Here is a 7,406-nt window from a genome sequence, read left to right on the forward strand (position 1 = left end):
ACTTACTTATAAAGTAGAAATGGACTCACAGACATAGAGAACAAACATATGGTTACCAAAAGGGAAAGGTGGGGAGGGATAAATTGGGACTTTGGGATCAACAGATACACACTACTATATACAACATAGATAACAAACAAGGACCTACTGAATAGCACAGGGAACTATATTCAATATCTTGCAATAACCTATAATGGAAAAGAATCTGAAAAAGAATATATATGTATATATATACATATCTATATGAATTACTTTGCTGTACATGTGAAACACTGTAAATCAACTCTACTTCAATTTAAAAAAAAAGAAAAACAAACTTAGTTTGCTGAGAATATTGCTCTATTTAAAAGCATGAAGGGCTGTCTCTAGTACAGAACTTGCTTATTTAAGTGTATTTATATAAGTAAAATGAGACCCATTTTGTAAGTAGAAAAAGATTTTGTGCACTTAAAGACTGATTAGTTTTTTAATTTATTCACATAGAAATATTTTCAACTTCCAATTATACACAAGACATCATGTGCATAAGTGAGTATAATTCCTTTCCTTTTAAAATTCACTCAACATGGGCTTCCCTGGTGGTGCAGTGGTTGAGAGTCTGCCTGCTAATGCAGGGGACGCGGGTTCGCGCCCTGGTCTGGGAAGATCCCACATGCCGCGGACCAACTAGGCCCGTGAGCCACAGCTGCTGAGCCTGCGCGTCTGGAGCCTGTGCTCCGCAACAAGAGAGGCCGCGACGGTGAGAGGCCCGCGCACCGCGATGAAGAGAGGCCCCCGCTCGCCGCAACTGGAGAAAGCCCTCGCACAGCAACGAAGACCCAACACAGCCAAAAATAAATATAAAAAATAAATAATAAATAAATTTAAAATTTACTCAACATACATAGCACCTTGGCCCCAATATTATTTATAATTGCGTTTGAAATAAAGAACAATGTATCTTGGGAAAATAGGAAGGTAAGTGTCCTTTTTTAAGCCTCTAATGATGTGCACTGAAGAAGGTGAGGGTTAACTGAGAGAAGCAGCAATGGAAAACTAGGAGAGAGACATGAACTATCTCACTTTTGTGCTGTTCAGGCGTCTCAACATGGGAAACAGCAGATAAATATCTTCAGTCCTCATTTCTTAATAGTCAAAGATGATGCACTAAAAGGCTTTGGGTTTCATCAACAGTGTGATTTGTAGTTGCATGTCTTGAGTATCAGGTGACGTGGGCCGCTGCTACAACGTGCTACTTGTTCACTGGCCAGAAACATTTCCAGCCAGGGGACAAGGCAGGCCAGAATGCCATGGGATTGACGCCCTGAAACAGCCCTAAAGCAAGGATGGGTGGAAGGTGGTGGTCCAATAGCCAGACTCCTTGCCCTCGAAGGTGAGTTGGGTGCAGTTTCCCAGGGGGATTGAGCCTCAGGGGCTCACAGTGGAAGCTTGCTTATTAATGTGCCCTGTGTTTGCTTTCTTCTTTTTCCAGTGCTTCAGCACATCATGAGGTCCCCCCAATTCCAACCCTTCCTTACCCTGCTGGACTTCCCTGCTTGGTAGACAGGTTTGAAGGACTTTGCTAAGGCAGACATTCTCATGCACATCGTTCTGAAGAACCAGCCTGCTTGCCCAGCCCACCTGTTGCCATGGTTATTGCACAGAGGGACATCAGGCAGACTACGGACTCAGAACATGTTCCTTCTGAACCCCAAATCTACCAGTTTGCATCTGCATGTTTGTTCCCCAAAGTACTGGTTCCAGATTATTTCCCAGAAACTGGCAAGGAGGCTTTTTAACATCACTCAAACTTTACTTCTACAGTAAACTTATCAACTAAATAAATAACACATGCCACAGATCTTCCTGACTCCATCCCCATCTAAGCTAGACCAGTGGCTGGGGTGTGGCAATGTTGCCCCAGGTGGACACAAAACGTTTCCTTAACGTTTGCTGCAGGCAAAGTTGGTGCCCAGACCAGCATCAATGGTTTTCTTGTGTAAGCAGCACAGAGGTTTGGGCTTTTTCTCCCATGGGAGAAAACATAATAAAAATCTATCAACCATCTATGAACCAGGAGGGAAGCTCTCACCAGATACTAAATTTGCTGGCACCTTGATCTTGCCCATCTCAGCCTTCAGAACTGTGAGAAATGTTTAAGCCACACAAACACACAAAAATATCTATTAACTTCAGAAATGATTGTAGACGTTTTTTTACTCCTTTGGCCAGAGGAGTGATCCAGTTGTTGCTCTCCTGACCTGCCCTTGAGAAAGACGCAAACCTTCTGTGTGACACAAAAGCCATAGTTTGCTCCCAGGACTCACCCACGCCTTCCTTAGAACTGCAAAGTCTTTCCCTTTGATACTATAGATTACTTAGCAGTGAGTCACCACAATCTGAATCGTCCGATCTCTTACTATATTTGGGGACCTTCCTCCCCATGTGTCCCTGGAAGATTCCTGGTGACCCTGAACTCAGGCAGGGATGCTCAGTCCACTGTAATCTTCCCAGCTGAATGCCATCCTGTACTGACATCAAGCATCTAGCAGTGGAGACCAGAACGTGTTGGCAATAGCCAGAAATGAAAGACCTTTTCTCGTGCCTTGTATTTCCTAATATCACTTGGCAAATAACCACATTGTAACACCTGAGTGTAAATACGATTTAATCCTTATTATTTGATTGTAAATCCCAGCATCACAGGAGCATCAACGAAATGTGCTTATTCTCTTTCAGCTAAGAAGTTCACCCTCACATGGGCTACTCATTACAAGGGTCCAAGAAAGTGTTTTCAGGGCTCTGTAAATATTCTAGGAGATCTTTTTGGAATATTTTGCTTTTACGACTCTAGTTGACTGAAAAAACTATGGTTGAGGAGGTATGACCAAGATGGCAGGGTAGGGAGACCCTGAGCTCACCTCCTCCTGTGAGTACACCAAAATTACAACTATTTATGGGGCAACTATCTATGAGAACAGCCTGAAGACTAGCAGAAAAGAGTTTCCACAACTAAAGATCTAAAAAAGGAATCACAATGAGATGAGTAGGAGGGGAAGAGACACAGTATAGTCAAGACCCATACCACCAGGTAGGCGACCACAAATAGGAGGATAATTACAATTGCAGAGGTTCTCCCTAAGGATTGAGGGGTTGAGCCCCACATCAGGCTCCCCAGCCTGTGGGTCCTGCACTGGGAAGATGAGCCTTCAAAACATCCGGCTTTGAAGGCCAGCAGAGCTTGAGAACAGGAGAGCTGGAGGGCTGTAGGAAATAGAGACTTCATTCTGTAGGAAATAGAGACTCTATACTTAAAGGGCATGCACAAAATCTCACACGCTCCTAGTCCCAGTGCAGAGGCAGTAGTTTGAAAGGATCCTGGGTCAGACCCACTTGCTGATCTTAAAGAGTGTCCCAGAGAGGCAGGGGGCAACTCGGACTCCTCCTGGGGACATAGATGCCTGCAACATCCGTTTTTGAGTGCTTGTTCTTCTATGATGACACCGGTGCTGGCAAACACCATTTTGAAATCCTCTCTCTAGCCTACTAGGACCAGGGGCTTACCTATCCATCAGTGGGCTGGCACCAGTCCTGGGACCCCTGGACCATGCAGCAGACACCCACCAGCAGGCTGGCATCAGCCCTGAGCACCCCCAGGCTGCACAATCAGACATGCTGGGACCTGGTTCCACCCACCAGTGGGCCAGAAGCTACCACATGAGGCAGAGCTTGGCAGCCAACCTGGCCAGGGGCCAGCCCAGTGTACCAGAACACTCACAGTAGTTGAACTCTCCACAACAGAAGGCCCATGCAGCCCACATAGGGGGCACACCGAGAGCATATAGCTCTGCTGATCAGAAGGAAGTGTGCTGTTGGGCACCATAGGACATGTCCTACATAAGGCCACTTTTCCAAGATTGGGAAACATAACCAACCTACCTCATACATAGAAATAAACAAAGAGAATTAGGCAAATAAGGAGACAGAGGAATACGTTCCAAATGAAGGAACAAGACAAAACCTTAGAAAAAGGTCTGAACAGAGTGGAGATAGGCAATCTACCTGATAAAGAATTCAAGGTAATGATCAAAATGATGCTCAAAGAACTTGGAAGAAGAATGGATGAACACAGTGAGAATTTCAACAGAGTTGTAAAATATAAAAAAGAACAAAACAGAGCTGAAGAATACAATTAATGAAATTAAAGAATACATTAGAAGCAATCAATAGCAGATTAATGATACAGAGGAACAGACCAGCGAACTGGAAGACAGAGTAGGCGAAATCACCCAAGCTGAACAGAAATAAGAGAAAAGAATTTTTAAAAATGAGGATATTTTAAGAGACCTTTGGGACAATAGCTAACACAATAACGTTCACAGTATAGGGGTCCCCGAAGGAGAAGAGAGAGAAAAGGGGGCAGAGAACTTATTTGAAAAAATACTGGCTGAAAACCTCCCTAACCTGGGGAAGGAAACAGACATCCAGTTCTAGGAAAGACAGAGAATTCCAAACAAAGTGAACCCAAAGAGGCCCACCCCAAGATACATTATAATTAAAATGGCAAGAATTAAAGATAAAGGGAGAATCTTGAAAGCAGTAAGAGAAAAACAACTAGCTAAGGACAAAGGAGCTCCCATAAGACTATCAGCTGACTGTTCAGCAGAAATTCTGCAGGCCAGAATGGAGTGGCATGAGATATTCAAAGTGATGAAAGGAAAAAAACCTACAAACAAGAACGTTCTACTTGGAAAGGCTATCATTCAGATTTGATGGAGAGATCAAAAGTTTTACAGACAAGCAAAAGCTAAAAGAGTCGAACATCACCAAACCAGCTTTACAAGAAATGTTAAAGGGACTTCTCTAAGTGAAAAAGAAAAGGCCACAACTAGAAATGTGAAAAGTATGAAATGTACAACCTCTCAAAACTGAACAAGGAAGAAATAGAAAATATGTACAGAACAATTACCGGTAATGAAATTGTATTAGTAATTTAAAGATTTCCAATAAACAAAAATCCAGGACCAGATGTCTTCATGGGTGAATTCTACCAAATATTTAGAGGAGACTTAACACCTCTCCTCAAACTAGTCCAAAAAATTGCAGAGGAAGGAACACTTCTGAACTCATTCTACAAGGCTACTCTCACCCTGATACAAAAACCAGAGACTCCACAAAAAAAGAAAATGACAGGGGCTTCCCTGGTGGCGCAGTCATTAAGAATCCGCCTGCCAATGCAGGGGACACAGGTTCGAGCCCTGGTCCAGGAAGATCCCACATGCTGCGGAGCAACTAAGCCCATGCGCCACAACTACTGAGCCTGTGCTCTAGAACCCACAAGTCACAACTACTGAAGCCTGTGCATCTAGAGTCTGTGCTCCACAACAAGAGAAGCCACCACAATGAGAAACCCACGCACTGCAATGAAGAGTAGCCCCTGCTCACCACAACTAGAGAAAGCCCACGCGCAGCAACGAAGACGCAATGCAGCCAAAAATAAAATAAATAAAATAAATAAATTTATTTAAATAAAAAAGAAAATGACAGGCCAATATTACTGATGAACATAGAGGCAAAAATCCTCAAGAAAATATTAGCAAACTGAATTTGACAATACATTAAAAGGGTCATACAACATGATTAATTGGGATTTATCCTAGAGATCAAGAATGATTCAATATCCACAAATCAATCAATGTGGTATATACCACATTAACAAATTGAAGAATAAAAATCAAATGATCATCTCAATAGATGCAGAAAAATCTTTTGACAAAATTCAACATCCATTTATGACAAAATCTTTCAACAAAGTGGGGATAGAGGGACTATACCTCAACATAATAAAGGCCATATATGACAGACCTACGGCCAACATCATACTCGATTATGAAAAACTGAAAGCATTTCCTTTAAGATCAGGAAAAAGATAAGGATGTCCATTCTTTTCAATTTTACTCAACATAGTATTGGAAGTCCTAGCCACAGCAGTCCAACAAGAAAAAGAAATAAAAGGAATCCAAATTGGAAAGGAAGAGTTAAAATGTTATGTTTGCAGATGGCATGATATACTATATATAAAAAATCAACCAAAGATGCCACCCAAATCAATTAGAACTAATAAATGAATTCAGTAAAGTTGCAGTATACAAAATTAATATGCAGAAATCTGTTGTATTTTTATACACTAACAATGAACTATCAGAAAAAGAAATTAAGAAAGCAATTCTATTTATAATTGCACCAAAAAGAATAAAATGCCTAGGAATAAGTCAAACCAAGGAGGTCAAAGACTTGTACCTGGAAAACTAAAAGATATCGGTAAAAGAAATTGAAAATGACTCAAACAAATGAAAAGATATATTGTGCTCATGGATTGGAAGAATCAATATTGTTAAAATGGCCATGCTACCGAAGGCAGTCTTCAGATTCAATGCAATACCTAACAAAATACCAATGGCATTTTTCACAGAGCTAGGGAAAAAATTCTAAAATTCGTATGGAAGCATAATGGATCCCCAATAGCCAAAACAATTTTGAGAAATAAGAACAAAACTGGAGGTATCACTCTCCTTGCTTTCAAACTATACTGCAAAGCTACAGTAATCAAAACAGTATGGCACGGGCACAAAAACAAATATATAGATCAATGAAATCGAATAGAGAGCCCAGAAATGAACCTATACTTATGTGGACAATTAATCTATGACAAAGAAGGCAAGAATATACAATGGGGAAATGACAGCCTCTTCAATAAATGGTGTTGGGAAAATTGGACAGCTACATGCAAAGGAGTCAAACTGGACTACTTTCTCACACCATATACAAAAATAAACTCAAAATATATTAAAGACCTAAATGTAAGACCTGAAACCATAAAACTCCTAGAAGAAAACATAGGCAGTGCACTCTTTTACCTTCATCTAAGCAATACTTCTTTTTTGATCTGTCTCCTCAGACAAGGGAAACTAAAACAAAAGTATGTCATACAAAGTAAAGTAAGTCAGAAAGAGAAAAACAAATATCGTATAATATCTCTTATATGTGGAATCTAGAAAAATGATACAGATGAATTTACTTGCAAAGCAGAAATAGAGACACAGATGTAGAGAACAAATGTATGGATACCAAAGGGAGAATGGGGGGTGGGGTGGATGGGTTGAATTGGGAGATTGGGACTGACATATATACACTATTGATACTATGTATAAAATAGATAACTAATGAGAACCTACTGTATAGCACAAGGAACTCTACTCAATGCTCTGCAGTGACCTAAATAGGAAGGAAATCCAAAAAAGAGGGGAAATATGTATACATATAGCTGATTCACTTTGCTGTACAGCAGAAACTAACACAACATTGTAAGGCAACTATACTCCAATACAAATTTTAAAAAATCCCAAAAAACAAAGGGGACTACAGCA

This window comes from Eschrichtius robustus, chromosome 5 (genome assembly GCF_028021215.1).
Source record: "Eschrichtius robustus isolate mEscRob2 chromosome 5, mEscRob2.pri, whole genome shotgun sequence".
In the NCBI taxonomy this organism is placed as follows: Eukaryota; Metazoa; Chordata; class Mammalia; order Artiodactyla; family Eschrichtiidae; genus Eschrichtius; species Eschrichtius robustus.